General features: G+C 45.5%; 1 protein-coding gene across 1 annotated transcript in view; it reads right to left on the reverse strand.

Moving 5' to 3' along the window:
• Positions 1–17,476, reverse strand: part of Ttc7 (tetratricopeptide repeat domain 7) — a 631,216-nt gene that overhangs the window by 465,464 nt on the left and 148,276 nt on the right. The gene's annotated exons all lie outside the window — the stretch shown is intronic.

The following is a 17,476-nucleotide window of genomic DNA, read 5'->3' on the forward strand; positions in this document are numbered from 1 at the left end:
GTCCCTTAACGTCTCAGGAGGGTGCCGGCAGACCGACGGAACGCCAGAGGCCGGTCCTGCAGGGTGGAAGGCATCAAGACAGACACACTGAGTATTTAAAGTATAATACCATCGTGGCGACCGCCGGCACAGCGGCGGGTCGTCGGCAGGGGGCGGCGGCTCCGGCAGCCGAAGGCTGATGGCATGGTGAGCTTTGGATCAATTCATAAGATAGATATGTATATGGATGTATACCTAGACTGCCGGCAATCAATGCCGGCATGCGGGTGGCCGACTCTGAAAGTCGGCCGGCTGTTACTAGGTAAAATAAGGGGTGGGATGTCGGCTGTATGTCGACGGAAGGCTGACGTCTTAGAGGAGGGGAGGCATCTTATGAAGAATGTCACCTGAGGTATTGGCGGCTATCGCCGGCAGTAGAGGCGGCAAGGGACCGGCACCAGGATAGAAAGAGAGAAAGGTAAGGAGGGATGTAAGGGGCAAGATCCCATACCCCTCTGGCATCCCTCCGGAGAGAGTGCACTCATGATAGGAGTGGATACTCCTAGCATCCGGCGGCAGAGAGCCGGCAGTAGGCCGGGTGCCTGGGGTAACCCAAGGGAGGGTTAGAGGGCACTCAAGAGGGGGGAATCCCCCGCCGGCAGGACCGCCGCCAGCAACCATCCCCATAGAACGGTATGAAGGGTATGTGTACCAGAGCGGCCAGCTCAGCAGGAGAACAACTTAACCCTACCACTCCACCCAAGGGAGGAGTTGTAGGACTAAGGACAGAGGTGTGTAGGCAAGCCTACACCAAAGGGATAGGTGGGGAGGGGGAAGAAAAGGTCTTTCTATAGAGGAGACTGTATGAGAACGGCCACCAAGGTAAGGGAGAACGCTCCCTAACCTAGGTTAGGTAGCCCAGAATGGGAACGGTACAGATGTACCGTCTCAAACTATAATAGGGCAGAGTCAACCCCCAGAGCTTAACCTAGAGAAGAAGGGCTAACTCCAAGGCTAGGAAAGCTTGAAAGACACATCGCAAGTTGCAGGGAGGAAGGAGTAACCCAACCAGGTGCAACTGAGGAAGGGCAGAGCCCTTCCTTATTTTTCGGTCACGACCCTAAGGGAGGGTCATTCCCTTAGGGTAGGCAGAGAAGCGATAAATACTCTGTTTGTAGACAAGATTCCCCTTTATAGAAGGGGAAGCAAGACTACACAGAGGGAATGCCCGCAGGCAGGGGGGTAGGGAGCATATAGGGGTTCCTACATTAGGTTAGGATGGAATGATACACAATCAACACAGTCACCTATATGGTCCCTGAAGGCGAAAACACTTACATAACAGTCAATAGTATGTTTAATAATGCCACATTCTTCATAACTTAACCTAGGAACACTGGTATATATCATGCATGAAAACAAGCATTAGGCTGTCCAGCCTAGGGGCTAAGCTAGCGATCTAGTATGGGGTCGAACGGCGACCGAGTCTGATGAGCGCTAAAACACGATATAAGTATTTCCTAGCTATGAAGACTAAATAACTAAAATTATTAATTTGTTAAATGACCAGAGAGGGCTGTTCTGGCTAACTAAATAAAGCATGCAACATGAACAGCGACGCCATAAAATGGCGCGTCCGGTATCGGCACAGCTCTGCCACAAAACACAATATTTTACAAAAAGTAGAAGTTACTTTACGGCTAGAGCTTATTTAAACAATACTGGGACCTGGTACTCAACTTTCCAGAAGAAGGCGAGGCTGAAGGTAGCGACATAACGGCGATGTAAGCTGATGAAAAAAGCACTTAGGGAAAATCCGACTTAAGCAAGGAGCTACAGGCAAAAGGATGAGGACGGACGTGACGTCATTTAGCAATGGCGCCCGTTTGCTTACGTCTCGAGTACCAAAAGCAGCCACGGATGAGTGTAACTGTGGAACGGCTCCCCAGTTATTCTCCACCTTTCCATATCGAAGTGTTAACTCTATATGGGGTGCAGATAGCTATGTGGCATGTTAATACATGCGTCCCCTGTTGATATACGATATCCTAGAGGGAAACCTTTAGGGTACTCGCACCAGAAGTTAGAATTCTGTGATAACCTTTAGTTTAATTCTCTGGGAATATCAACTGTAGTTAAATATACCCTAGGAAGCTACTGAAGGAACCTTCCATCAGGACGTCATGGCTTGAGCCCAAAAATGTTTTTATCAGGTATCAGTCCCTGCTTACGACTGATTTCATATATCTGATTGTATTACTGACTTATACAATTTTCCTACATAGATGAAAACCTGTCTACCTTGCTTACAACACACCAAGTAGACCGGGGGAGGTGTCAGTAGTCAATACATACATTTGTTCCTTTCAGAATACAAACTATGTTTTACAAATATATGATGAGACCAATATACCTGTTTGTTGGCTAGATTGTTCACATGAACTTACAATCCTCAAGATTTTTTCCCAGAGTCTACCATGACTCTTCCCTGTAGAGGGCAGGAAGCACTGACATAGTCCATGATCAGCTGAAGTGGTGTATGACGGTAACACCATGTGTCTCTAGGTCTAGATGACCAGGGAAAATTTATCTCGCGGTTATTAGCACTAATGGGAAATCCACAAATACATTAATGCTCTGGTAAACTTCCATCAGGACGACATGGCCTGAGCCCAAAAACACGATTTTGAGTGAAGCGAAAAATCTATTGTTGTGTGAGGTATCCATGTCGTCCTGATGGACCCACCCTACTTTCATAAAGGCTGAATGAATCCATCCCAAAAGTACTGTATCTGTAGCACCTCGCTAACGCTACAAGGAATAACATGATGGCGCCCGGACGTGACGTCATACAGGTACTCAGCAGTAGGAGTAGAGCGTGCCTTTATAACGGCTCTCCTCCAATTCTTGCCACTTTCCCCTCTCGAAGCGTAAATGTTATTCAGGGTGTAGATAGCTAAGTGGCGTGTCAAGAATACGTCCTCTGATATTACGCGATATCCCTAAAGGCGAAAGCCAGGGATATTCGCGCCAGGAGTTAGAATTCTGGATACCTTAAGTAAAATTCTCTGGGATATATCACTGTAGTTAAATATAACCTAGGAAGCTACTATAAAGGAACTTCCATAAGGACGACATGACTACCTCACCCAAAAATAGATTTTTCGCTTCGCTCAAAATCCATTACTGTATATGTATATTTATATACTGTATATGTATATATACACTACATGACTACATATACATATATGTGTATGTGTATATATATATATATATATATATACAGTGGAACCTCTACATACGATCTTAATTCGTTCCAGAAACTGCTTCGTATGTTAAAACAATCGTATGTTGGAGCAAATATTCCCATAAGAATACAGATAATTATAAAGAAATTATAAAGAAATAATAAATAAAAAAATGTGTTTTTATTGTCACTTTACCTAAGAGACAGGCCATCGCAGGTGTAGGATTTGCTACGCCAGGAGGAGACGGACGATCGGGGAGAAGGTAGACATGGTGTTAACATGTTCTTTAAATAAATACTCTCTCTCTCTCTCTCTCTCTTTCTCTCTCTCTCTCTCTCTCTCTCTCTCTCTCTCTCTCTCTCTCTCTCTCTCTCACTGTTAGTGTTAAAGACATCTATTATTTTATTTTGAGAGAGACAGAGAGAGAGAGAGAGAGATTAAACAAATATGTGTTGTGTACATATGATTTTTAACAGCGTCAATGAGTTGAAAGAATTAAATATAACTAAAAAAGCAATATCAGCGAATCTGAATTCCTTTATTAACTAAAACAAATATTGATACAAACACACTCGTGTGCGTATGCACAAACACGCACACACACAGGTGTAGGAATTCTTACATAGGAGACACGATTGGCGAGGAGGTAGAGATGGTGACTGCGATAACGTACCGTAACTTACACTACGGAAACTTTAATCTAACTTAGCTTATTTATTCATTTTTATTTTTATATTTCATATTTTATACATTTTTTTTCTTTTGATTTTTAATTTTCATCACTTTCAGTAACGAGTTATGGTACGTTATCGCAGTCACCATCTCTACCTCCCGACCATCTGTCTCTTACTGCGTAGCAATTCCTGCACCTGTGTGTGTGTGTTTGTGCATACGCACACGAGTGTGCTTGTATCAATATTTGGTTTAGTTAATAAAGGAATTCAGATTCGCTGTTATTACTTTCTTAGTTACATTTAATTGTTTTTCAATTCGTTGACGCTGTTAATAATCATATGTACTCTAAACACATTTTTGTTTAATCTCTCTCTCTCGGAAAAAAAATAGAGGTCTCTAACACTATAACAGCGAAGAACAAGAGAGAGAGAGAGAGAGAGAGAGAGAGAGAGAGAGAGAGAGAGAGAGAGAGAGAGAGAGAGAGAGAGAGGGAGATTTTATTTAAAGAACATGTTAATGATATGTTTAGAGAGAAACAGAAAAGAGAGAGGACTTTTTTTAAAAGAGCTTGTTAATGCTATCTTGGTTTTCTTTGCTTCACTTTTTTCTTTCTTTCTGTTCATCACGCTGGCCCTTCTCACAAATGATCGTTGCCAACAATCTCTTTGTCTTTTAACCCTATCAACAAAGGGTGTTCTATCTCTTCCAGGGTACAGTATTTCTACGATGTCTTGTAATAATGGTGAATCCCTTTGATGGTTTATCTGCTTTAATGGCTGCCTTCTGCTTGATGATCGTCGAGATCATAGGCCTATTCCGGCCATATTGTTTAGCCATATCACTCACATGCACACTGCTCTCATGTTTTTCTATAATTTCTTGCTTCAATTCTAATGAAAGAATTGCCTTTTTCCTTTTCTCACCACTACCTGTACTGAAACTTAGCTTCTTAGGCACCATGATTATAGGTAAAATCAAAATGAAAATGTGAGAAAAGGAAGAAAATAAGCACTGTTAATAACAGACCAAACAGAGGACAACCACACGATACATACAAGAACAGAGAAAAGAGCATTCGACGCTCAATGGCGTCCCTCTTACGTACTGCCATCTACCGGCGAAAACAAGATCCACATCGGATGTTGGAGCATTACTTCGGGTGTCGAGACAAAAATTTGATGGAATTTTACTTTGGATGCTGGAACAATCGTATGTAAAGACAATCGTATGTAGAGGTTCCACTGTGTATATGTACACACACACACACACACATATATATATATATATATATATATATATTAGTCTTTTGTGAGTTCGTATCAGTTTGGGCATGTCCGTCTGGCCATTGTGCTACATACGCTCTCTAGTTGGTTTACAGTATTCATCTAGAGTTCCCCTTTGCGCAGGGCGAGTACACTCTTTCCTGTCGGTGCGCTGACAGTTGTATGATGCCGTTTTCTAAACCTTTTTATATTTTGAGAGAATAATTATTTTGTTGATCCGTTACTGATATCGAACTCATATATATTGTGAGTGTTTTTTTTTTTTGTGTGAAGGCCTAGCCCTTCGGAGTTTCTGGCCTATTAACCCGGCAGCTTCTCCTTTATATGGAGAGTTGTCAGACTGTCGGCAATGCTGGTACTTACGACTTAGTCGTCTCCGACGGTATTCCTTTTCTGAGCCATACTATAGGGATACGTTGCTATATCATCTATGTGGCCTATACTGCCACACTCTTTTGTACGATTGTCATTTTAGTTTGATAACGTCGTTACCGACACTGTCGTAACTGGCGGCAGTTCTCGCCCAGTATTGGGTATAGTTTTTGTGCCCGATTTAGGAATAGCCTTGGGAGGCGGCGATGACGTTACCTATCTGTGCCGCTATTAACGGCAAGGATATTATGTTATGAAGGCAGATGTTTTTTTTGGGATCAAGCCATGTCGTCCTGATGGAAGTTCCTTCATAGTAGCTTCCTAGGTTATATTTAACTACAGTGATATATCCCAGAGAATTTTACTTAAGGTGTCCAGAATTCTAACTCCTGGCGCGAATATCCCTGGCTTTCACCTTTAGGGATATCGCATAATATCAGAGGACGTATTCTTGACACGCCACATAGCTATCTACACCCCTAATAGCGTTTACGCTTCGAGAGGGAAAAGTGGCATGAATTGGAGGAGAGCCGTTATTAAGGCATCGCTTCTACTCCTACTACTGTTGAGCACCAGTATGACATCAGGTCCGGGCGCCATCTTATCATTCCTTCTGTTGTAGCGATACTAACTCAGTGTTTCCCAGTGCTTTCTCGCTATTTTTGGATTACTTTACTGCTATGATGTTTTCTCCACCCTCATCTGCCTCTAGAAAGATGAGTATTTTCTTTAATTTGTATAAATGTAAGCTCTTGCCAGTTTTTTCCTCGATTCAAGGTTTAATTAACGTAACAAGAGCTGTTGACCAACCGGAGGCGTCATAGATGCTGGCGTTCGCTATACATGTGTCATTTAGTCAGCCAGAACGACCTTACCGGTATATTTCGCTTTAATAAATTTAGCTATTTTGCCTTTTTAGCTAAGAAATTTATATTATGCCGATAGTATCGTGGTTTCGGCGATTTAGGTAACCGATCCTCACTTACGCTAGGCTTCCTAGCCTAGGCGTCTAGCCTTTACTTTCATGCATGATATAGTTTTCCTAGTGTGATAATTTATTGAAGCTTTAGGCAATATTTTATACATACAAGATATTACTCCATAAATCTTCCTCTTCCAAAGATAGTATACGAGAGAGTTTCGGTGATTTAGGTAATCGATTCTCACCACTTCTAGGCTACTAGCCTAGGGGCTTTAGTATACTTTCATATATGTCCCCGATTGCTCTTGTACTGCCTTATTTAAGTGGAGACTGATACCTCCTAGTCTTTAATAAGCGATACTAATCTCCCTAGGAGATTTAAGTGCAATCTCTTCTCCCTCTGAGTTAGCCTAGGCTGAACCCTACGCAGCTTTGCCTTGAATTTCATTCAGGTAAATCTAGGCTAGGGTGTTTCTGCCCCCTCCCTTAATCGCAGATCCTGGTTTTGGTTTTGGGGTCAAAACATCAGAGTATTCCGTCTGTGGTCGGTTGCCAACTGGCTAGGTGAATTGAATTCCCAGGTCAGGTTAGGCTACCGACGCAGGAGGCTAGACCCCCCTAGGCATCACATGAAGGCATTATATGATATGATGCCTCCTCCCTGTGGCCTAGCAGACAGTCCTGTGCCGGCAGAACCTAAGCTGAAGAATAGAATTCTTCTATTGCTTGGGGGACTCCGACACTAGACTCTGTTCCTACTGTCTGAGACAGCAGCGAGGGTGCTGCCAATCTCATTCCATATTGGGCTAGCCTTAGGCTAAGGAATTGAATTCCCTGGCCCCTTGGGATAGCTCTAATACTGGAACGGAGTCTTGTTAGGTGAGGTAGTACCTGCCGGTTCCTCTCTCACTCTACAGGACACTCACCCCTCCCCTCTCTGTCCTTTAGTGATGGCCTAGCCTTCACATACCTTTGGCCATCATCCTACAATCGACCTTAGTGTCGGTAGGTTGTGGGATTGGCTTGGGTTCTCTGTGGGCTGCTCGGCTGTGCCGGCTGCCGGCGGAGATTCCCCACCCCTATCGAGTGTTCTTCAGTCCTCTCTTGGTCTGCCTTCCATAACCCTACCGGCAGAGATCGGCAGGGTTGTGGTTGGATTGAAGCCTGAATGTAACATTTCCCCCTTCAATATGAACCCTCATTCCGGATGGAGGGCAGTAAGGCTGAGCCTTTACACGCCCCCTCATCCATGCTTTCTCTCTCTCTCTTACCACTAGTATCCTGGGTCCCAACTGCCGGCGGCCATGAGCCCGCCGGCAACCGGCTAGACTGCAGACCTCTGACAGTTTGTACTGTTGCCAGCTGGTATGGGTTGCCGACGATCGGCGACCCACTGACAGCCGGCGACCCATCGGCTGCCTGCTGGCAACCCATCGGCCACCTGCCGGCAGCTATGATGACTACCGGCAGCCGGTCGACTGATTGTCTAACGACATATCTCTCGCCGCCGGCTGACGGAGACCGCAGAATGTCGGCGGCCGGCGACCTACAATAGCCGGCGGTCTGCCGTCCACTACCACTAGAAGGCAGTACACCTTCTAAATTGAACCCATGAACTAACATGCCGGCGTATGCCTGCAGGTTCTGCAGTATATGACTGTGCAGTGGTCAGAATAATTGCGATATAGATCATACTGTAATAAGAAAACCATTGTATAGTTTGTACGGTAGCCCATACATTTCTAAACTACAGTACACTGTTTCATGGGCAGCCTATTGTGAGACCACTTGATATAAAGAAAGTGAGTTTTCTTTAATTTACAGTGATCACTACATTCAATCCCAAATATTGAATTCCAGAAGACGGTGTTAAGCTACACCTCTATATATCCTGAAGGCTACTGGTCTTCTAATAATATTCTATCCTTAGAAATACCCCGAAATTCAATTTTGAGGGAGGTCATAGCAATTGGCTGAACAGGAAACACAAGTAGGTGTCATTCCTTCTTCTTTTCTAGCTTACCTATCCTAAGCTAAATATATACATAACATTGTATAATAAATTTTGTGAGATAATTCACCGAATACTCATCTGCCTTTCCTTTCTTTACAAGAGGACCATACCAAGTGTGGAAATCATTTCTGAAATGTCCGCAGTAAGAACTCCTGCGGCCATGGACTGTGCAGGACGCACGCGCGCTGCGCAGCGACATCGGGTTCTCGGAAGTATTGGGACCCCCAAGTATGTGACGTTTGTTCCAATCTGGTTACTGAGGTTTTTGATGATCAAAAGTCGACTGAGTAAAGGGATGCAGCAAGAGAGAAGCTGCGTAAATGGGTCGGGTTTTCAGAAGAATACCACCGGGCCATACCTTCCTAACGAAAAGATGAGGGCATCTTCGGATGCAGTCATCCCGCAACCTCACGCAGAGACCCCTTTTGTCCAGATTCCAGCAGAATTTGACATATCGGATGCCATGAAGGACATCCAGCTAGAAGACAACATGCCAGTCGTTTCGGAAGACACTGAACGTAGTCTTCTAGCCGCAGACCAGGATCAAGAGTATGTGTTGGCTCCTGAGTCCGACGACTAAGGAACCGAAATAGCTTCGGATTCATTAGCTACGGTGGCAGAGCCTGTCCCCTCGACCTCCTCTGCCCCTCACTTGGCTGATATAAGCCGAACTTTAACCTCTATCCTGTCTATGTTTCAGGATATGAAGAACGAGTCAACCGAGAAAGAAGCTGCGCTTCAGTCAGAGATGCACCAACTCGTAGTTTCTCGTATAGCTCCAAAGAAGCTAAACGTGAAGGACCTTCCCGCTTTCTCGGACGTCAACCCATCGAGGCATGCTGAGCACATGCCCATGTCAGGAGGTAAGATCTTCCTCTCCAACAAGCTGGGCACAGTCCCAGTGGAAGATGTGGAATTCTGGACCAGTAAGGGGGCCTACCCAGACTGCTACGTTCGTCTGAGGACGGAACCTCCTTCGAAAGAGGAGACAGAGCAGAAAGAGGTCATAATCCTTGACCTCCCCAAAGCTCAGGCCTTGTTTACAAGCACGCTGAAGGAGAGGGCCTTCACTACTTCCAAAGTGCCGGCTCTGAATAAGAAGCACCCATCCTTCGTTGCTTCTTCTACCCGTTCCTTACCCTTGATAGAAAAGGGGTTTAAGGAGGCCTTAAAGGCAGTCGAGGCAGGAAAACCTTGCCCCACACTCAAAGAGTGTAGGCCGTTCTCTCTTGCCCTACCATCAAACGATGCTGACTGGAAGGACGTTTTTAGTACCTTCTCAGTCGGGAAGTTGGAGGCCGACATTGCCGGATGTCAGTTCGGAGAAGACCTCCCTAAGTTGTCAGACTTCCACCTGCGTCGGCAGCAGGAAACGAAGGAAAGACTTGCTGCCTCAATGTCTCTTTAGACTGGACTGGAGACGATGGCAAGCGTCTCCCCAACCCCAGACATGTACATGGTCTTTGCCAAGTCTCACCTTTTAACAGTCACCAAAGACCTGTACAACTTTATCAAAGCCAGACGGGCTTGTAGAGAGTTCGTGTTCGCCTCGGCTGCGGTGAGGCACGAACCAAGGAAGTTGATATCTTCCAACATCTGGGGAAAAGACCTCTTCCCAAGTGAAGTGGTTAAAGAGGTTGTCGACAAAGCTGCCACAGAGAATAGAAATCTTCTCCAAAAGTGGTGTTTGTCGACAAAGAGAAATTCTTCACCAGATGAGGGTCCCCAACCCAAAAGGAAGACTAAGAGACCAAGAGCGCCCTCTCGCCCACCTACACATCAACAACAACTTCCCGTGGTCACGGTGTCCCAGAGGGTGGCACAACCACCCACCACGTACCAATTGCTACCCCAGCAACTAGCGACATAGTCGCCTGTTTTTACCCCGGCCTTTGAAAGACAATCCACGACCTTTCAGCCAAAGTCTCGAGGTTCCTTTCGAGGCTCCTCTAGACGCCCCTCAAGAGGCAGGAACAACAAGGGTGGACGTGGCCAAGGAGGCAAGTCCTCCAACCAGCAATCTAAGTGGGATGCTTCCGGTAGGAGGGAGACTTTTCTCTTTCAGGGATCGTTGGACCTTCGATCCCTGGGCCCACAGCCTGATCAAAAACGGACTGGGTTGGAGCTGGAACACAACTCCACCGACTTTCCCTCAATTCTTCCAACACTCAACCCTTTTTCTGGAAGAATATTTCCAAGAATTCTTAGACAAGAGTCATAAGGAGAGCAAAGTCCGTCAAGTTCCAGGGAAGTCTGTTTTGTGTTCCGAAGAAGGACTCGGAAAAACTCAGAGTCATTCTGGACTTGTCACCACTCAACAAGTTCATAGTGAACCCCAAGTTCAGGATGCTTACTCTTCAACACATAAGGACCCTACTGCCCAAGCAGGCATACACAGTCTCCATAGACATGGCAGACACATATTGGCATGTCCCAATCAATTGACAAGTTTCCTCCTACCTAGGATTCAAGCTGCAAAAGAGACAATACGTCTTCAGAGCCATGCCCTTCGTACTAAACATAGCCCCAAGGGTATTCACAAAGCTTGCAAACGCAGTCATTCGTCAACTACGCCTAAAGGGAGTTCAGATGATTGCCTACCTGGACGACTGGCTGGTGTGGGCAGCATCCGAAGCAGAATGCACGCAAGCCTACAAGGAAGTGATCCAGTTCCTGGAACATCTACGATTCAAGATCAACTTGGAAAAGTCTTGACTATCTCCAGCTCAAAAGTTCCAATGGCTCGGCGTTCATTGGAACTTACAGTCACACCGCCTCTCCCTTCAATCAAAGAAGAGGAGAGAGATAGCGGGATCGGTCAAGAGACTAATACGATCTGACAGGATATCAAGACGGCAACAAGAGAGGGTACTGGGTTCTCTCCATTTTGCCTCAGTGACAGACCCAGTGCTGAGAGCACAATTAGAAGATGCATCAGGAGTCTAGAGAAGATACGCATCAAACGCTCGAAGAGATCTAACAAGACCGATACCAACTCGTCTGCGATCACTTCTCAAGCCATGGTCGGAAGCCAAGTACCTAAAGAAGAAGGTACCCTTGCAACCACCTCCACCCTCGGTCACCGTTCACACGGATGCCTAAAAGGAAGGATGGGGAGGCCACTCTCACCAACGGAAAGTCCAAGGAACCTGTTCCTCCATCTTCAAGACCTTCCACAGCAACATTCTGGAAGTCATGGCAGTTTTTCTATCGCTGAAGAAACTGAAGCTTCGCTGCTCGATCCACATCCCACTGGTCCTGGACAGCGAAGTGATAATGAGATGTCTAAACCGACAAGGTTCAAGATCGCCCCAAATCAACCAAGTGATGTTGGCCATCTTCCGCCTGGCGGAAAAGAAGACATGGTACTTATCAGCAGTTCACCTTCAAGGGTTCCGCAATGTGACGGCGGACGCTCTATCCAGGCTCACCCCAATAGAGTCAGAATGGTCCCTAGACACAAGATCATTCTCCTTCATCTTACGCAAATTCCCAGGACTGCAGATAGACCTCTTTACAACGAGCGACAACAAGAAGCTACCCCGGTATGTAGCCCCGTACGAGAATCCTCTAGCGGAAGCAGTAGACGCGATGTCCCTAGATTGAACAGATGGTCCAGGATTTACCTGTTCCCTCCAACCAACCTCCTGCTAAAGATCCTCAACAAACCGAGATCCTTTCAGGGAACAGCAGCGATAGTGGCTCACAAGTGGCCCAACAGCATCTGGTTCCCTCTGATGACGGAAATGCGACTGAAGCTGGTCTCGTTGCCGGATCCAGTTCTGACTCAACAAGTGCAGAAGTCGACTGTCTCCGCTTCATCACAGAAAACCCGAAACCTTCATCTCGTGATTTTTTCGCCTTAGCAGTCAAGAAAAGGTTTGGGATTTCGAAGGACAGTATAAACTTTTTGGAAGAATATAAGTCGAAATCTACTAGAAGACAATACGAATCTTCCTGGAAGAAATGGGTTGCCTTCGTCAAGGCAAAGAAACCAAAGGAAATCTCGACAGATTTCTGTTTATCATTCTTTATTCATCTCAAGGAACAAGGTTTAACAGCCAACACAATCTCTACGTGTAAATCTGCCTTGACTAGACCCTTGCTATATGCCTTCCAGGTGGACTTCTCTAATGAAATCTTCAATAAGATCCCTAAGGCCTGCGCTCGGCTTAGGCCCGCAGCACCCCCGAGGCCCATTTCTTGGTCCTTGGATAAGGTTCTTCATTTAGCCTCAACCCTGAACAATGAAGACTGCTCTCTGAAGGATCTGACCCAAAAAGTTATATTCTTATTTGCACTAGCCTCAGGAGCCAGAGTTAGCGAAATAGTGGCCCTTTCGAGGGATGAGGGCCACATTCAATTCACAGAGTGCGGAGAACTGAATCTCTTTCCTGACCCAACGTTTCTCGCTAAGAATGAGCTGCCCACCAAAAGGTGGGGTCCCTGGAGAATCTGCCCTCTGAAGGAAGATGCATCTCTATGTCCAGTAGAATGCCTAAAGGTCTATCTTCGTAGAACTTCAGACTTTAGGGGAGGACAGCTTTTTAGGGGAGAAACCTCAGGTTCGACATTGACTTTGAAACAATTAAGGGCGAAGATCACATATTTCATTCGCAGAGCGGAACCAGACAGCACACCCGCAGATCATGATCCGAAAAAAATTGCTGTGTCTCTTAAATTTCTTTCAAAATATGAATTTTGAAAGTCTTCGCTCGTATACTGGATGGAAGTCATCCAGGGATTTCTTCAAACACTACGCGAAGCAAGTGCAAGAGATTAAGCATTTCGTAGTGGCAGCAGGTAGTGTACTAAAACCTACCGCTTAAATACTGCGAAGAACAGTGCACTAATCGGGACTTTTAGTGAAGGGTGTACATGATCCCTCCCGAAGGAGTGACATGTTTAGTGAAGTATCACGGTAGTGACACTATGGACTGTTCTAAGTATAAAGGTGAAAGAAGCATAAAAGACTTACACATGCCATGCATATAACTACGCAAGTGTTTATAAACTATAACGACAGAAATAAGGAAACATGAAATATTACAATATTTCCTTTAAAGTGGCTTCACGAATCTTTTTCAGGTGAAATGATATTTTCATAATAAAATAAATTTTTTAGTATACTTACCCGCTGGTTATATAAGAATGGATAAAGTCTCCTGACGCCCCGGCAGAAATTTCAAAATCTTGCGCGCTATCGTAGATAAGCTTGGTGTACACCAGCGCCCTCGCGGTACAACAGGTAGAACTATTCCCACAAGCCTCAGATCTTCCATGCCTCATAGTCTCTAGAGGGGAGGAAGTCGGGTTTTTAACTTATATAACCAGTGGGTAAGTATATTAAAAATTCATTTTATTATGAAAATATAATTTTTAAATATAAAACTTATTCGCTGGTTATATAAGAATGGCTGATTGACACCCCTTGGTGGCGGGTCAGAGACAGCTACATATTCGGAAATTCACTTAAGCATTACATAAATAACTTAAGAGGTTCTCACCTAATAAGGAAGCTGACAGCAATGATACTCTGCCTCATTTCGTCCGCTATCCTTAGGAGATCCAGCGATCCACTCGGGGATGATGATCCCTAGGAGATGTCAAACGGTACAACCACCTATAACATGACAGGACCTCAACTAATACCCTTGTTCTGGGCGCGCTCTAGGAACAAATTGACCACCTGACCAAACAAAAGATTGCGGAAGACTGACGACCAATCTCCACAAACAACCATAACTTTACGAGTTCCAAGAGATAGAAAAGGGGTATTAGGAAAAAAGGAACGTAGTGGTAGATCACTCACCTACTATTGCATTCGCTGCCACGAATGGACCCAACGTAAAACAGTCCTCAAAGAGAGTCTGAACATGTTTCAAATAATGAGATGCGAATACGGACTTACTCCTCCAAAAGGTTGTATCATCAAACTTTGCAGTGAACGATTCTGTTTGAAAGCCACTGAAGTCGCTACCGCTCTGACTTCATGCGTCTTCACTTTGAGAAGCCTCTGATCCGCCTCATCACACTGGGCATGAGGTTCTCGAATTAACAATCTAATGAAAAATGATAAGGCATTCTTTGACATGGGCAGTGAGGGTTTTCGGACTGCACACTACAGAGCGTCTGAGTCGCGTCTCAGACTCTTAGTTCTGTCCTCATATAACTGTAATGCTCTTACTGGACAGAGCACCTCCTCCAACTCGTCTCCCACCACATCATAAAGATTAGGGATCTCGAATGATTTGGGCGATGGGCGAGTAGGATTCTCATTCTTGGCCAAAAACCCTAATTGTAAGGAACAAATGGCTTTCCCATCCCGAAAAACAATGTTCCTGCTTAAAGCGTGAACTTCACTTACTCTTTTAGCAGTGGCTAGACTAACCAGAAACAAAGTTTTCAAGGTTAGATCCTTAAAAGAAGCAGAGTGTAAAGGCTCAAACCTGTCACTCATGAGGAATTTAAGCACCACATCCAAATTCCAGGCAAGAGATGCTGATTGCCTTCTCTTGGTGGTATCAAAAGACTTGAGCAGGTCTTGTAGATCCTTATTATTGGAGAGGTCTAAGTTCCTGTGCCTAAAAACTGTACCCAACATACTTCTGTAACCTTTAATTGTAGAGGACGAAAAATTATGTTTATTTCTAAGGTCTAGGAAGAAATCTGCTATCTGAGTCAGAGAGGTACTGGATGAAGAAATCGCGTTAGTCCTACACCACTCTCTGAACAACTCCCACTTGGACTGATACACCTTGATGGTGAAAGACCTCCTTGCTCTCGCAATAGCCTTGGCTGCCTTCTTCGGAAAGGCTCTAGCTCTAATGAGTTTCTCGATAGTCTGAAGGCAGTCAGACGTAGAGCTCGGAGGTTTAGGTGGTTTCGAGCCAAGTGAGGTTGTCTGAGAAGATTTGGTCTTAAGGGAAGGATTCTCGGAAGATCTACCATCCATTCCAGTACCTCAGGAAACCAGCTCCTTGACGGCCAGAACGGAGCTATGAGTGTCATCCTGGTTTCTTCGTGGGATACGAACTTCTGTATCACTTTGTAAAGAATCTTGAACGGGGGGAATGCATAAACCTCCATGTGCGACCAATTTATTAGAAACGCGTCTATGTGTATGGCTTCGGGATCCGGTACTGGTGAGCAGTAACACTCCAGTCTCTTTGTTTTTGCAATTGTAAAGAAATCCACGAGAGGACGACCCCACAAACGCCACAGACTTTTGCAGACGTCTCGGTGCAAAATCCATTCTGTGGGGAGAACCTGACCCCTCCTGCTGAGTCTGTCTGCACTCACATTGTTGACTCCCTGAATAAACCGAGTCAAAAGTGTCACTTTCCTTTCCTCTGCCCATATGAGAAGAGGTCTTGCTATCTCGTACAGAGTCCATGAGTGGGTTCCGCCTTGCTTTGTTATATAGGCCAGAGCTGTAGTGCTGTCCACATTGATTTGGACTACTTTGCCCCAGATATGCTTTTTGAAGCCTCTGAGGGCCAGATGTATTGCCAAAAGCTCCTTTTGGTTTATGTGGAGAGTTGTTTGCTCCAATGTCCACGTTCCCGAGAGCTCCTTCTTCCCCAGTGTTGCCCCCACCCCGAGTTTGAGGCGTCGGAACATAACACGAGGTCTGGGCTCTTTTGCTGTAAAGACAAGCCTTCCTTCAGTCTGTGCTCGCTGTTCCACCACTGAAGATGTGACTTTATAGAGTCCGTGATGGGAACGCTTTCCCTGTCGAGACTGTCCCCTTTTTTCCAATGTCGATTGAGATGAAACTGAAGGGGGCGTAAATGCAACCTCCCCAGAGTCACGAACTTCTCTCATGATGAGTGTGTCCCCAGAAGGCTCATCCATTCCCTTACAGAACTCAGTTCTTTTTTCAGAAAAGCTTGGTATTTTTTGGAGAGCTGACTGTATCCTCACAGGCGACGGAAAAGCCCGAAAACTCCGACTGTGAATCTCTATCCTCAAATAAAGAATCTCCTGAGATGGAGTCAGTTGCGATTTTTTCGAATTCACCAGGAGGCCAAGTTTCTTAGTTAATTCCAGTGTCATTTTCAGGTCCTTCAAACAGCAATCGGCTGAGGAGGCTCTTATCAGCCAATCGTCCAGGTACAGGGAGGCCCTGATTCCCCTCGAATGCAACATGCTTGCTACTTTCAGCATGATCTTGGTGAATAACAGAGGAGCCGTGCTCAGACCGAAACATAGGGCTCTGAATTGAAAGATCTTGTTTCCGTCCATGAATCTCAGATAACGTCTGCAGCTGGGATGTATTGGAATATGGAAATAGGCGTCTTGGAGGTCTATTGAGACCATCCAATCGCCCTTCCTTACCACCGCAAGAACCGTCTTCTGAGTCTCCATCGTAAACATCGTGTTCTGGACGTAACCATTTAGAACACTTACCTCCAGAACCGGTCTCCATTCCCCCGAACTCTTGGGAACTCAGAAAAGTCGGTTGTAAAACCCCGGAGATGATAAATCTTGCACTTCCTCTATTGCTCATTTCTCTAGTAATAGAGACATATGCAGTCCGTGGCTTGCTTCTTCGGATCTGTGACTAATGGAGGAATCAATAGGAATGGGATCTTGTAACCCTCCTTTAACACCTGGACGGACCAGGGGTCCGCTCCATTCCTCTCCCAGGCCTTCCAGAAGTAATTCAGCCTGGCACCTACTGCTGTCTGAAGGATAGGGCAGTCAGACTCTACCTCGGCCGGTCTTGGTTCCTCTGCTCTTAGGTTTTCTCCCGTCTGGTTTGAAAGAACCCCTTCCAGTAGGTTTACCACGAAAGGACTGGGAAGGTCGTACCCCAGAAGAACTTTCCTTAGGTTTACGAGATGAAAAGGCAGAAGGTAAAACTTTCCTGGCCGTATTGGCCACCAAGTCATGAGTGGCCTTCTGGGTGAGGCCAGTGGCAACTTCCCCTACCAACTCTTGTGGAAATAGAGTAGCTGACAAAGGAGCGAATAGTAGC

Source organism: Palaemon carinicauda, chromosome 1 (assembly GCF_036898095.1).
Source record: "Palaemon carinicauda isolate YSFRI2023 chromosome 1, ASM3689809v2, whole genome shotgun sequence".
NCBI classification, from domain to species: domain Eukaryota; kingdom Metazoa; phylum Arthropoda; class Malacostraca; order Decapoda; family Palaemonidae; genus Palaemon; species Palaemon carinicauda.